At 42.1% G+C, this 15,747-nt stretch overlaps 1 protein-coding gene across 3 annotated transcripts in view; it reads right to left on the reverse strand.

Moving 5' to 3' along the window:
- LOC310897016 (uncharacterized protein) overlaps window positions 1-15,747 on the reverse strand; it is a gene marked incomplete at its 5' end in the record, with an annotated part of 77,873 nt that overhangs the window by 41,754 nt on the left and 20,372 nt on the right. The window contains 4 exons of one of the 3 annotated variants that reach the window (XR_014581983.1): window positions 6,333-6,456; window positions 7,957-8,050; window positions 8,702-9,604; window positions 11,755-11,871. Of the gene's footprint in view, window positions 1-6,332; window positions 6,457-7,956; window positions 8,051-8,701; window positions 11,872-15,747 lie in introns of all 3 variants that reach the window. The other 2 variants (XR_014581984.1, XM_083830111.1) reach the window with 2 other exon arrangements.

The following is a 15,747-nucleotide window of genomic DNA, read 5'->3' on the forward strand; positions in this document are numbered from 1 at the left end:
CTTCAGGGACTGTTTCGTTTTTCTTGCTACTAAAATGTATTCCTTCTTAAATATAACTTTATGAAATGAGGGCATCCGCTCTGCATTGATTAGCATATGCCAATAGAGGACATAGATAAGGTCACTCTAACAAGAGGCCCTTGCAGAGGGTGCATCCCTTTCTGGGCATCCAACAGTCTTTTCAGCCTCGTTGTCATCTTATGTATAAGCCAGAAGGTGGGAATACCCAAAGAACACTACACACTTGCAAAGCCTGCAACATGAAATCTCTCTGCTCGTGGGTCAGCAGACATTACTTTCCAGGTGCATCCCCGGGCAAACAGCACTACCACAGGGATATCCCATATGGTCTGATACAAGAACTGTTGCCTCAAGCAACCGCTTTGGTCCTTGCACATGAGGTAATGTGAGTAAGGGTTGTGGCTCCCTGAGATAACACAAGGATGGTGGGTCCCCAGACTCACTGGTAACGAGGTTTAAGTTCATCTCATGTATTAAAAACACCTTTCAAACCCTCCTCTTTACAAGAGAATACCATTAAAACACTGATGCATATCAAGAGGAGTGCTGGTCTAGAGGGAAATTCAATCCTTTCAGGCTCTCTGGGAGAAGACAGCTGCCTTCACATCCGTATCTCACTGCATGTAAAATGTACCCCAAAGGAAGTACAATGTGCATGCCCTTCTGCTGCTAGCTAGTGAAAACACATGGAAATGCCATGGTCCCACCACTCACCACCAAAGCATGTCCTATCGAATTTAATGGGCCATTACCATCTTCCTACTGGCTCCTTCAGTTCCCGGGGGAACCCACCAGTGACCCACAGGGCATTTCCAGAAAGGCTACGGAAAGTGTCTCTCACTCTCTTTGTAATTCCAGAGGCTTTTAAAGCAATTTCTCCAAAGCCCTAATACATTTCTCTATCATCCACTGCTTTGATCATGAGCACATTGTGTAGGTCTTCTCCACAAAGCCTGGAAGGCAAGGGTTGTGCTCCTGGTACCTCCACCAGCAATGCTGATTGCATCCTCAAAGTTTTAAACTCCCTGTGTATGCTTGTTACTTGCAGGGCCTGACACGTGAATGGACCTGGCTGGTGGCAATAGCTAGCATTTTTCTTTGACAACGGCCATATTAACAGATCAAACTACTGGTTTTAAACATCTTAAAACACGTATTCTAATAGTGAATACAGGGCACTGGTCCAAGCCTTCTGTAGTCAATGAAATGAGGCAGTTTCGAAAGATGAATTTGGAGCCACGACCTTGAATTGCTCTCTATACTCAGAGGACAAATTGTGAATCTGTCACATAACATCTTTTAACAACTTTTATGTCTCGTATTAGTTTCGTACTGTGTTGCCATATACATCTATATAAAAGTAATACAATACTATATGTGTGTGTGTATGTGTGTGTGGAATCCACGAAGGCATCACAAACACTCTTGAGTCATTTCCACATTCCTATATGCAAAAGTGGGCATTTCAGTGCTCTCCTGGTACAATCCACAACTATAATCTGGCTTTTGTTGCTAGTCTTCTAAAAATCTCAATCTGCATGCATAAAAGGAAGCAATTACACACTGCTGCTCATGCCTTGTACTGGAAGGAAAACCTAGACTGGTGACAAGCAATTCTTTACCTGACATTTGGGTGGTCTCAGGCCAAAGGTATATAGAAAAGGCTACAGAGGAACACCCTGCTTGATCATATAAGCAGTGTTATTCTTGAATTAGAGATAAAAAAGAGTGGAAATTCTGTCTCTTATTGCCAACAGTCTATACTGAACACACATTAAAAAAGAATGAAGAAAGTATTTTGGTGGGAAGACTGCAACACAAGGAGAGACATTTGCCCATCCACAACTTTGCCTTTTTAGGACAGCCCTGACAATGTTTGGCTGATTGCTTTTCCACTAGGAAGCATGGGAGAAGTGGAGACCTCACATGATTTGAACACCTCCTGCATTTCTCTACTTTGCTCTCTGCATCTCTTGGGTGTTTGGTCCACAGAAATCTTCATGGAGGTTTATTTTTTTCTACCTAAAAAAGCTTTACCCATTGATGAAAGACTCATCTAGTGAGTTGACGTAATCATATTTTCATAACCTACTACACCCTGAATCATCCTGGTCCTCAGCAGGGATTTCCTTTGCTTGATAAAGCTAGTACTTAGATGAACGTGTTACCTGTGATAATAAATTAGATCTTAACTACAGCTTCTGATTAAGCTTTGGATAAGCAACAGAATAGGCTTTATAACTGTTACTTTCAAAGGCAGAGAGAGGATAACATTCAAAGAGGTGGAAGCAAGAAAAGACACTACTGTGTTCTTCATCTATGCCTCCTCTGCAAGGAGCAATGCCTACAGACAACTCTACTTGGATGACTGGAAATCATTGCTATTAGGGTACACTTTAAAAATCTTTCAGGACAATATCTGCTCTAATCAAGATTAGCAAGACTTTCTGATTTCCTCATAAGGAGTGTTGTTTATATAGTTTCAGAGTATCGGGCCCTATCTGTGCACACCTCACAATCCTGGCAACCCTGGCCAAGAAACACTACAAGTTTCCCCGAAATAGATGTTTATGGCTTGCAGCAAAGAGGGAAAAAAGAAAAGTGCAAGGGCACATCTCCTAATTGCCACACTACTTTCAACCATCAAAAATTTCTGTTAAAAAATGCGAAGATAGTACAAACATCTCTATCTTAATTCTTTCATTTACCTCTCATTTTAACATTAGTCAGAATTAGCACACTGCCAGTATACAAGGGTGCAGACCTTGTTGTTCTAAACCTCCTAAAGTCATACTGCTCTGGGAAAGGACAGGAACCATAAAAAGCCTTAGCTGGGAGGCAGCTTTTATTCTTATGTTCAGGCCTCTGGTAAGTTGTCCCACCAAATGTAATGAGACCTCCTGCTTAGCTGGGGCTCTTATTTCCAAAGCTTGTGCCTGCAGCACTCCTATATTTTATAAGCCACATTAACTCACCTCTTGCACCAGGAGGTTGGGTCAGTGGCACACTGTCTAATAATGGAACATATTTGTTAATACTAATAGACATTTGTAAAACTACCACATGCCTTTAGCCTTCAAGTCAAAGCACAGGATGCTTGCTAGGGTTGTGAAACGTATGATGTAAAACTTGGGATGTTTTGGTTACAACATATCTCATTTATTTTTACTGTCATCACCCTCCCTGGTATATAATACCTGCTGCATGCAGAGTGAAATATTGCAGATGTTTTCAAAATAATACTGGGCTGGTGGAGAAACCAAAAGGTCTCTTGTGCGTAAGGTCTGGTTATTTTCACTTCAAAACAACTAGGCAACAAAGTTTCTGTGTGCTTGTATTTTAAAAGGCCTGGATTCCTATGCACTGACTCATACTTGCGCTGCCCACCCAAAAACTTACCTCTAAGAACTTGGAGAGAGACTCCAGCCATTTTAATACCCTCAGGATTCAAGAATGAAGAGTAAAAAGATAAAACTAGTTATAACTATTCATTAGTTTTTTGTACTTCACATAATTTGTGCAATGGCTTCAGGGGTCTAATTGAATCACTTTTCCCACCTTGTCTTAATTTTAATTATGCAGCAATCTTTTTTACCAACCTGTGCAAAGGAGCCATATGAAAATGTGACATATGACAATATACATTTACCTAAGCTCTAGGACTATTCTGACCTACAGGCAATTAGCTACTGCCTCCAGCACTCAAACGACCAATTAAAGAGTTAACAAAATGCCCTCCAAATCACCTACATGTTCAGGTTTTTGGACTGCCATGAACATTATACTTCAACTGATATAATTTTTGACTGACTGATTTACTAAGTCTGCATTGGCTAAAATTCTAGAGCCATGCCTGTAAAACTGAAGAATCAGATTTTATGAGGTGCTTTCATTGTCATTAAAGACGATCCCACCTTAGCCCTTTCCCTAACAAGACAATCTTGCAGCAGTCATTACAGAATGTGATCCCAGCTTGTCATCAGGGAAAAAATGGCTTGCTAGGTCAATGAGGACTGCACTAAGTTCATCTCAAGGATGTAAGACATCACTCTCAATGGCTACCAGCCAAGAACAAAAAAATTCAAGAGCCGCAAAGGATTGACTTTTTCAAGACATGGTCCCTAAGTTTTACAGGTAACCAATTTCAGAAATCCAGAGAGATTAAATCAGTAGTCACAAATGGTCACCTTTACATCTGTTCATGATTTGCAATGTAGTAGTGAGCATTTCACTGCAGACAACAGATCATTTACAGCCGGAAGTGCACAACAGGACTAGACCCTAAGCCAGAAAATTTCAAAGAAAATTGTATTCAAATACGTTCTTGCATGGGAATAAGAGTCCTAGGACACTGCTAATTATACCAACTAAGGGAGAAGTGAAGGGTGCTAATCTGTCCAGGAAATCCCAAGTTCCAGTCCTGCCGCCAGCAGTAACTCAAGTTGTGGTTTTGTAATCTCCTTTCCTCCCTTCCTCAGCTGGCAATGGGGGATAACAATTTCCCCTGACATATATTATACATGGTACCTGAAGGACTGACATTCTTAAAGTGCTCTGAAAATGAGTGAATTGTCTGGGTGACCCGCCAGAGTTACACTGGGTATTCTACCATAATTTAGGAAAGTTCTGCTTCTGCTTTCTATGAGCAATGTGGTTTCATGATGGTATCTTACAGATACAGACTGCTTTGCAAATCCACCATTGCCTTCACACAAGAAAAGCATGACTCTATGATGCAAAATGCCAATTTGTAAAATTGCTATAGACCTAAGACTTTTATGCAGACTCTCAGCTAAACTGCTGCTGTTTCTCTGAAGCTGATGGACATGATCTGTCCAACGGTCTGAATGCCTGGCAGAAACTTTTCTGAGATTGAACAGAAAGAGAAGAATATTACTGGTCTTCCTTCTCTGACTACAAAGACACAAATACTGCCCAGATTTACACAGGTGAAGTCCATCTGGCTTTGCAGACCCAGAAAATGCTTCACTTCTGATTACGAAAGCATACCCAAAAATCATCGCAATCTTCTGGATGCCATCAGAAGCTGAAGATAGAGCTAAAGAATCCAGAGCAGAATTTCCCTTCCACCCTCTGAATTTTCATTACTAAGACGAGGCCCAAAGGGCATGTTGACCAAACAGCTTCACTACACACACGGGGTAAGGTGAAGTGAACGTCATCATGGAGATAAATGAATCAGACAGTCCAGTGACTTAAGGCTACTTGTATTCTTGCCTACCATTTTGGAAACCAATGTCTGGCAGCAGCAACCTCAGTTCTCCTGTTTTTCGAGTCAGTGGCTGCAAGGACCATCATGGAGGTGACACTCTTGGCCTTCAAGGGGTTAGAGAAATCAATATTGCCAGCACAAAGGACACTTAATGACAGATTCAAAAAAGTGGTGTTTTATCAGTGGAGGAAACAAAAAGGGGGAAAACAGGTAGCTGTAAATGGCCAGGTAGGCAAAAAATAAGTCCATACAAAAAAAAAATCACAAAAAAACACCCACAATAAAAATAAAACAGTGCTTTATTTTCTTGTCTCTATTTGCTGTGCAGTCCACTCAAAGAGAGTGAAAAAGCAACTATTGGATGCTCAGGGCTTCTTTGCTTTGAAAAATATCGAGTCAAATTTAACAATGAGCAGGGATTCCATAAGGTTGTTTATGTATGGCATACATGCAAATGCATATGATTATGTAGAAGTGTGTCTGTGTGTAGTGTAGCATTAACACCAATTCTTACAGCCTTATGAAATGATATCTTATAAAGAAAGAGAGAAAGAAAGGAAAAGCAAGCTAGATTTTTTTTTCTCCCTTTACAAATATGATGCAGTTTACAGAAGCATGGTCCTTTTTTAGGAAGAATTCTAAATGCATCATTCAAATATTGTTTGAGCTGAATACATGATATACATATCATGAATACATATAATCACAGCACAGTCTTTTGTGGAAGTTCTGAAAATAGCATTGGAAAAAGCTGACCATGAGTTTCCATCTAAGGATTTGCATTTGGTTAACATGTGTGAACCAATTCCATTCATCTCACCCTCAATGGGAACTATCCTGCAGCTCCTAATGGTGAAGCTGAAAAGTTTGGCCTGAATGACAGGGATCATTTATGTGAGTCTGATGGCAAGGACAGCATTTACAGCCACAAGATCAAACTGTGTACTGGGGAGCCCCATTAAGCTGAAAAATCCCTATTGGTTATGCAGTATAATAGCTACCATATTGCAAAATGCAGTCAAAAGAGTATGAGCCTCACAGCAAGTTAAGTTTTAAGTTATCTGCTGATTTTCCTAACCTTTTTCCACCAGTTCCTCTTTGGCAGGAAAGGTTAGGGTTGCCAGGAGCACTCAAAATTCCTTCTCTCCAGCTTGTCTTGCAGGATATAACTCAGTTTCTCTCGACTCTCCCATTGCAGAAGGCTGGAGGAAAAAATAAAAGAGGGAAAGGGATAAATCAAAGGAAAAAAGGGCAATTATGTGCGTGAGCTTAGCTTCAAAAAACTTTGCATCCACTCTCTGCTCAGCTGGGTGCGTGGAGCTGCTGGGAAGCGTTGCGCTGCAGGGGGGTCTGCACTGAGGGTGTCAGGAGATCAGAGGGAACATCGCTGCCCTCTGCAAAACCTGTGGGAACCAGTGAAACTGGAGGATGTGGGAAGGGTGGCAGGGAGGGCCGAGTGCTCTCCGTAGCATGTTTCCTAGGAAACCTTCGACAGCAAATATCACATTAGTCCTGCCTTGTGGCCCAGCTCATGTGATGTCAAGAACAATTTCTCACAACTCAGCTCAGAAGGTTAGCAAGACTTGGTGAAATGTTCAGTGATTCTGGCCTGACTTTCCAGCTGGGAATGAAACAAGAAATTGAGGGTGTTTGCATTTGTTTCAGAGGTTTTTGACAGATTCCTAAACAAATCTCTTTTATTTATTAAAAAAAAAAAAAAAGTACATTTGCCTTATAGCCTCACAGGTTTATGGAGACTAACCCAATTGCTATGTTCATTTTTAAGGCTCTCCTTTTAACAACAGAGATTTTCCAGAAGTGAAAATATAGAGGGAAAAAAAGAAAAAAGAAAAAAGAAAAAAAAAAAAAAAAGCAATTCCATGGAAGTCTTAGGGTAGGTGGATTGCCATCTAGTTCATATGTTAATAAAAAAAGAAAAGCTCCATCATAGACTTCTGGTGTTACAAAACTTCATTTACAACTATCCTTTCTAATTTCTGTCAGCTGCAGTCTGAAAATATCCATAGCCTAGTGGATTTAAAGAAAAAAGCCATAAGCTCTGGCAGCACAACTCATATATGAGATGCACCTTGGCCTCCACCAGCTCCTTGGCCCAGGGCTCAAATGCCTGAAGAGGGGTCTGAGCACAGGGATGCAGCATTTTACTTCTCAAGGCTGCACGGCTTTGGGCGGTTGAATATCTGGGGTGACTACATGGTACCATGGACCTTCCCACAACATAACTGTTGTGCACAGGTTATGTTTTTCTTCCCCAGATTTTTGCAAACTGGCCACACCACAAGGCAACTGCACAGTATTGTAGAGGAAAGGTGCCAGCTTTTCTGTCTTTTCTGCTGGCTTCACATCTGTGACTTCAGTGGAGTTTCTTTGACTTCTAATTGTTTAAGAGAAAAGAGACTAAAACTGAAAAATCTTCCTCTGGTGACACACTTCATCTCATACTTAGTGAAATATAAAGACCTTTTTAATAGAAAGTAATATATTTAAACAAATTAAAAATAGCCCCACTAATTTCTTTTTAATCATAAGCTAACTTAGGTGTGTGACCTCTTTATTTCTTTTTGCTGTTTCTCATCTTCAGTGATTTGAGCCCTCACATCTAGGTTTTTTTACTTCCTTTTTTTTTTCCTTCCCAGGGAAATGGGAGATGAATACAAAAAGAACAAGACAGCTTGAGGTACCTGAGAAACACCAGCATAGAAATAGGCCCATCATTTTCTTTCATCCCATTTTAGATACAGGAGGTCTGATGGATCAGCTTTTCCTTCAGGAAAGCTAGGATTAAAGAGGTCAGGTCAGCCGTGTGAGAACACCTTTAAGAACAGTGTGGGAACACAAGATTTCCTTATTAGCACGTTAATGTACAGAATCTGAAGCTCATTTAAACAAGACGGGGACAGGTGACACCCCCCCATCCCAAGTCCACTATGTCCTTAGAGCTGTTAGATCCACCAAGTGACAAATCTCCAAAGCCGCGTGTTACTGGAAATCTCATAAAACAGAACAAGTACAACATTAGGATTTACTAACCACTGTAAAGATTTCTCTTAAGATTCAAAAGCAGGGGTTTTGCAGAGGAAAAGCATGACAGCAAAGGCTCCAGCTGAGGTTACAGAAGGTGAAGATATACCGGACTGTTCAGCAGAAATGCACGTCCCCTTGACCCACAAACATCTTTGCATGCAAGGAGCCATTGTTATTCAGGGACATGACACTCGGCCCGCGCCACCAGGCCCTCTGTGCAGGTGTCTGCCACCCTCTCAAGCCCAGCCCGCAATTGCTCAGTGTTTCCTGCGAATTTCTTAAGAACCAGATCTTTTTTTTTTTTTCCCAGAAAATCCCCACCACCGATAAAAACAACAGTCACAACTCCCTGCATTTGTTACCCTCTCCGCCCACCTAAGGCCTCCCTCGTTTGGGGGATACCTGCTGGCTTTCACAAAGCAGCTTCTTCGTGCTCCCTGGGACAGGATCCATCCTCCTGGGCTCTGCAGGCAGCAGGTGCTGCTTTTTCCTCCTGCTTGGTGCTGGGACTCTTCATTTCCACAGCCTTTTGCCACCAGCGTTGTGCTGCTGACCTGTGCCATGCTCCTTCCCCAGCTCGCCTGAGCTTTCCTCTCAGCCCCCGCATGGCTGCCTGTCTCTCGTATTTCCATAGCCTCTGGGAGCATACAGAAAGGGGCACAGAAATGGTATTTATCGTACTGGCTGGTCAGTGCTGGCACCGATTCAGGCAGGAGGCAGTTACCAGCACCTGGTGCAGGTGTCCAGGCATCAGCCGCGGGGCTCTGTCAGGAAAGGCCCTGGCTGCTTCCAGAAGGTTCTAGAGGGTTCCGGCGGCCCCCCCACAGGGCGCAGCCTGGCCCCTCAGTTCCACTTCTGGTCAGGAATGGGTCTGCATTAATTTAAATAAGTAAGTAAATAAGTATTTTAATAATAATGGTTTTTCTAATCACATGAAAAATATTTCTCTACTCTAGCTGTAAAATACTCTAATCTTTCCTGGTTGACAAAAACATCCTGCTTTTTTGAATAATCTTTGAAAGACTAGTCTACCCACCCTCTCACACATGTACTGTACATATGTCACATTTCTGAGACATGTAAATGTTATATAGCACTGACTGAAGGGATGAAAGGGTTGAACGCACCCACATAACGCTGCAGCATCGCTGGAGCAGTCAAAGGGAGAAGGCTCTTCTTACATCAAAGTTGTCAGGTAAGGTTGTTTTCTCCATACAGGCATTCTTTTTTCAAAGTTAATAATATCCCAGAGCAGTAAACAGATCTTGTAACACTTACAGCAATTGCTTCTCATACATTAAGGACCTGAACAAATGAAGATTTAAACTCTGGTTATGTATAAATAGCCATATCATGTTTACCAGTGACACTAGAATAAATATGCCCTCTTTCTTCTGAACTCTTTACAATAAAAATTAATTTCTCATCCACAAGAGCTATGGATGAAACCTCCAGCAGTATGTTTTACCACACTTCCACCTGCTAAATGCCTGTGATGGAGATGTCAAGAGCCGAACTAACAGAAACTCCCTGCACAAGCCTCTCTGCCACCAGGTAAGCAGTAAGCCACCTGGCGAGCTGGGTGGGAAGGCGAGCACAGTTCTCCCACCCTCCACCTCCAGCCTCTCTAAAAGAGTGCATTGGTCTTGTCTGGAGCAAGCTGAAGTCTTGTTCAGCCCTAAGATGCTTGGCAGAGCTGATGTCTGGAGGCACTTTGCCACTGCTATGTTCTCTTCAGTGTCTCTGCACCAGCACTGTAGCACCTTCCACCATTATCTATCGCTGAAAATATACACAGACCTAAATAATATCTCAGTATCTTATAGATATAAGTGATCTGGAAAGAAATATCTGTTCTTATCATGAGGAAAGATCTATAACTCACTCTCAGTCTTTCATCACTAGGAGGAAATATACTGCAACTTACGCCAATACATTATCTGTTCTTATTTTCCTCTGTATGTGTATTTATCTCTCTGGGTCACTCTTTATCCATCCAGCCACCCGTGCTCACCCAAGCGCACAGTTCATGCGTGGCCAAAGCTAGCCCTCTGGTTTGGGTGGGAGTCTCTGTTCTTCCCTGACCTGCAGCTCATATGAATAAGAGCACAGCTGGTTTTCATACTCTAAACTACATTTTCCCTGCCTGCAGCTGAAATCCCATACAATGTCATGTCATTTTGTCAGCCATCATGATGGGACACCGAGTGGTTAAAATCAGCATGGCATAAGTCTCAGTACTGTAAATCTCAACAGGAGGGGCCTGAGCCAAGGCTGGAGCTGAGCTTTCCCCCAAGCCCATACATGTTTCAGCCCGGAGTTTTAGGTCAGGAATATTTTGAATTCCAGGTTGTTAAAGTTACCAGCTTATGCACCCATCTCCCCTCCGGCTCCCACAGAGGAACCTCTGTGCTCTAAAATGAAGGCTGCTTCTAGCCCTTGCCTCAATGATTTTCAGTCTAATGTCGCGATTAAGATTCACAGCTACATTTCTTGCTTCCCAGTCCACAACAGCAGTTAACCCTATCCCTGTGTATTTCCTCCACAGCACACTGCAATTCTTTCCCAAAACACTGAGATCCTTCTGGTATACGCACACACGCCTGGTGAAACCCAAACGACTAGGATTGCAGCAAGATCAAATTTCGGCATTGATAGTCATTCATTCACTCATTCATTCATGGAAAAAGATACAAGGACTCCATCCTGCCCAAGTACGAAAGCTATGGTTTTTTTCTGAGGAGTGTTGCATGCAACAGTCAGCAACTGGCTGCCCTGTTTGGGACACGGGTGCTTTGTAGAAGATTCCCGTTACATCAGCTCACACATCAGCTTGCAAGAAAGCTTCCAAGTGGGAAAGCATATGATTTTTCATGTGGCACTGCGATACTACTACTAATAAAAAGAGTAAGCATTTTCTATTAGAGCCTGGAAAGAGTTTGCCAAAAGTCAGGGTTTTATATAAAAATAGCTGCATGTCCACATCAGTTAGTTTCTCTCGGAAACTTTAAAAAAAATTAAATATATTTTTTGATGGCTTTACCCTGCACTGCCCAGGCACATTAAGCCACAGTAAACTACATTCTTATGGTTGTCATAACATTTCGCTCTGTGTTGCTTGCAACGTGAATAATCTATTAAGATATATAAGGTGCAAAACGCTGCCTTTATGTCTCCGAGTTCCCACAGTCTGCTGTAACAACCCAGTGGAATTACTGCTGGAGCAGTGCAGGAGCGGTTCCCTGCCACTCCTGCAGCTGACCAGAGGGTCTGGGCCAGTGACTCCGGGCAGGCTTGGCCACAGCCATCAGGGCTGCGGGGATCTGCCTTCCTCCCACTGTTCTCCCCCTCCTCCTCCCCTATCCCAGCCTGTCATCAATCTTACTAAAATGACAGCAGACAGATGTTAGCCTTTGCAAAGATCAAATGAAATCTATGGCTTTAGGGCTGTTCACCAAGGAGCGGAGTAGTCTACACCAGACACGGGCACCAGCAGTCACCTCCTCTGCATCAACAAGCCTCGAATCAGTTTGGCAGCCATCACAGTCATCTCTCCACAGGCAACCCGAGTCCTGAAATAGATTTTGACAAACTTTAACGTTTTAGCCTCTCCATAGAGTTGTTTGCTTGTTTGTTTTTATAGCAAAATTGCTCATTCGGAACTTCTTTGGGTGAGAGTTTTGCATGTGTTGGGGGTGAGGTTGGGAGGGGCTTGTATTTGCAGCCACACGAACAAGCAGCTCAGGAGTGCACAGGAGTGGGGGTTAATTTGGGTTTAGTATACTTGGCCCCTACAAGTTCAGTACTCTGAATGCTGCTAGCAAAGGGGAAAAAAAAAAAGATTACTCCATGGCATAAATATGCTGTATGTGCCCTTGTCTCATGCAATTTCTTTACATCGATGTGCAGGAATATTTATCCCCAGTAGAAATGTTTAACTAATCTGGTAAATGTCAAGCCATATGGTGTACATTGTAAGGATTTCATCAGGCCTTTTTAACTCTTTGTGAAAGTCTCTCCCTCTCTCGCTCTCTTTCTCAGTGCTTTTTCCTTTTTTTTTTTTCTTCCCATCGCTGACCCCAAAAGAACCTATGAGGCAGGAGATAGCGTGCATGGTGTTACTAACATTAGTGAGATCAGGAAGGTGATGTTCACGGCTTATAATAACAAGCAATATTAGCCAGAAGTGCAACTTGTGAGGCACCTTTATGCTGGGCAAAGAGATGCTGAATGCAATTTTTATCAGCAGTGACCTGCAGAAGATCACCAATACTTTTTTTTTTATAACAAACCATCCACCCCAACAATGTACAAAATTCCCAGGGGCTACCTCATCTCTTATCACTTCCTTTGAATAATCAAATCTTCACAATAAATAAACTGCAGCTCTCCAGCACTTTCAACTAAAGGAAATGTTTTTGTACTGTAACTATCTAGTGTATCTTCCAGAAAGATAGAGCGCAATTTACAATAAGCAATATCAAAAAAGAATAAACCGTTATGCTCGTGCCAATCCTTATTCATGGATTTATAACAAGACATATCTGTTTTCTTCCTATAAATCTTGACTCTATTTTTAGGGTTTGCAAATAATGACTCCAGTCTTTGGCTGCCTGCCACTTCTGGGAAAAACTAGAATAGTCACAGTGCAAGACTACAATATTAAAAAAAGGGGGGGGGGGGGGGGGGCGGAGAGGAATCTTGCTGAACTCCAGATATTCCCTACCAGGAGAGACCATTCAAGATCAGTGGTAAGTGATGCAAATACACAGAACGTATCAGAGAAAATGGCAGGAGGCTGGAAACTTGGCTTTACTTCTGCACCTATTCTGGAATCCTTTTTACCTAAAACAAATAGTGATGGCCTAAGCAAGCCCTTTGCTGCATCTTTGGCAGCGCTTGCACCAAGCAAGCTGTGAGCAAGCCTGGCCATCTCTGCTGGGCACCACTGCTGTCTTTTTGTCTTACAGGCCACTGGACCTGCTTTTAGCTGCTGTTGATGGAGACAGCCTCTGAGGATAAAGGATTGTAGAACACTTCTTACTACAGAATAGTACAGGAATAAAAACTAAAAAATAAAACCAGGAAAAACTACCACCTCTGTAGGTGGTAGCTGTAGCCTCTGGACATTTTAGAGCAGTGGAAGGCTAGGGAGGGGGAGCTGCAGGTCAAGGAAAGGATAAGATCTGGGTGGCTGGGAATGGGGAGGGAGAAAGAGGAATGTAGTGAAGGAGGTAGAAAAGGAAAAGCAGGGAAATGACAGCATTCAGATAAATTTAGGGCTGAATGCAAACTTCTGGGGGAGGGGAGGCGTTTCCTGCCCCCAAACCTCTGAACTCTCTGAGATTCTCCTGTATTGCAAGTGATTTACCTGTAAAAGAGAACTGGAGAAAAGAAAAAAAAAAAAAAAAAGAAAAAGGAGAGAAAAAAAAAAAGAGGGAGAAAATTGAAATAAACAGTTCTCTGCTGTTTAAACAATCTTTCCATCCTAGTCCCCCAGGGTCAAATGTTCAGGCACGAGGACACAAACAAAAAAAAAGAAAGAAAGAAAGGAAAATCACTTTAAAAAGGGGATCTTTACACAAATGCATTAGCCCTAGTTTTCATCAATATAACATCAGTATATCAACTGTTAACACAAAGTGACTTCCCCAGATACCTGCAGTTCCTTAACTCCAAAATATTTATTGGTGCATTATACTTAACATTTCATCATTATTAAGGACATTCGCAAGCAGTAGTACAGCAGCTACTAGTGTAGTTATCTGAGCTTTGTTATGTGCAGGCATTTTGGGAAAAAGAGTGAGAGAGAGAGAGACAAGGCTAAGTTGTAAACACACTGAAAAAAGGAACAAGAAGACAAACATTAATAATTAATCAGAAGCACTAGTCCAAGACTTTTACTGTGAAAGCTATGAGATGAATGTATCTATTAGCCATGTATATTAAAAAAAAAAATCTCACACTAATGTGTTTCTAATAACAGCATTATCTGGCTGTATAGACAGCTTACGTCTGGGCAGCCTCTCAATATTCAGGAAGTTGTTGACAAAGACTTCAGCAATAGCCTGTGTGATTTTGTGTTATTTCCTTTAATTGAACCAATAAGACCTGCACTCCTGACCTTTACTCAGAAGGCTAATTTGAGATTAGGGTAGTCTAAAAGTAAGAAATAGCAAGTGTATTTTTAAAGCACAGAAACATTTCTATAGGAATAGAAGATTAAGATGAATTTCAGTACTCGGATCCTTTCAGCCCCCAAGCCACTCTGCTCTTAAAGAGATTTTTGAAAGGACTTTGGTGGGACAATATAGTATCTTAGTTTTCAGAAAACGTTAATTCACTCAGCTTTGTCTTTGTGCTGAGTGTTTTAGGGCTTGTAATAAAGATGAAACCCATGACCCTGAGTCCTTGGTGTCTTTACCATCACCCACTAGGACATTCAGAAGTCCCTTAGGAAAACTTACACAAGAGCATAAAATATGCCATTTCAGATAATGATTCTTTGTGTTTCTTATATTATTCTGGTCTAGTACTGAAGGTTTCAATACTCGAGCTATGTGTAAAAGCCAGGGAATGAATGAGACTGGCTCCTCAGTGGAAGAAGGAAATCCCAAGTGATTTGGGAGAAGATAGGAGAACAAATGTTTTGATTACAGCTGTGAACATTATACCAATATAGTAGAGAGATCCTGCTGCACAACTCTGTGCCAAAATACAGAGGAATGACTAAGGCCCAATGAAAAATGGGACGAAACAGAGCAGAGGGGGGCAGAATGGGTGTTGGTTTTAATATGTGTGGATTTACTCCATGTGTTCTTAGGCAGAATAATAAACAAATAGTGAGGCTGTCTGAGGGGCTGACCATGACCCAGGATCCAGTGTCTAGTCCTGCTTGTGCTCCTGCCTCTCTGTATAGCTCTGTGGCTGCAGGGGTGCCTCGGTGTGCTGTGCCTTCAGCCTCACCAGGCTACATGTGAGCCAGCCTTGATTTAATAGAAAACCAAGAAAAGTTGATACAGTTTTCTTCCCATGTTTTCCTTTCCCCATGCACTCTGTGAGACTCCAGCTTATGTTTTCTGACACAGGGGCTGGAGGTGCGTAGGTGCTCTTTTCACTGGAAGCAAGAGGCAGGAAAGAGTTGCTGTGCTGAATGAGGCTGCCTACCCTGTAGAGAGGGGGCAGGATGAAAAGAAGGAGCTGGAGACCAGTTAACTTAACGATACTGCCCTTTTGCAGTGCGGTACACAGAAAACTCATATTCAAACTCAAATTATTATTTTCCCCTCAACTGCAATGTTCACATAGGGCTGATCGTGATGTCCTATACAAGGACATCCACGAAGTCAGGAGGAATACTTCAAGCAGTGTGGCTGCAGGTAAAAGATCCAACAGTCACTGCTGCAGTGTGAATGGATTTAAAGGCTGTTCCCTCTATTTACACATGT

The sequence above is a fragment of the Anser anser genome (genome assembly GCF_964211835.1).
Source record: "Anser anser genome assembly, chromosome: 3".
NCBI classification, from domain to species: Eukaryota; Metazoa; Chordata; class Aves; order Anseriformes; family Anatidae; genus Anser; species Anser anser.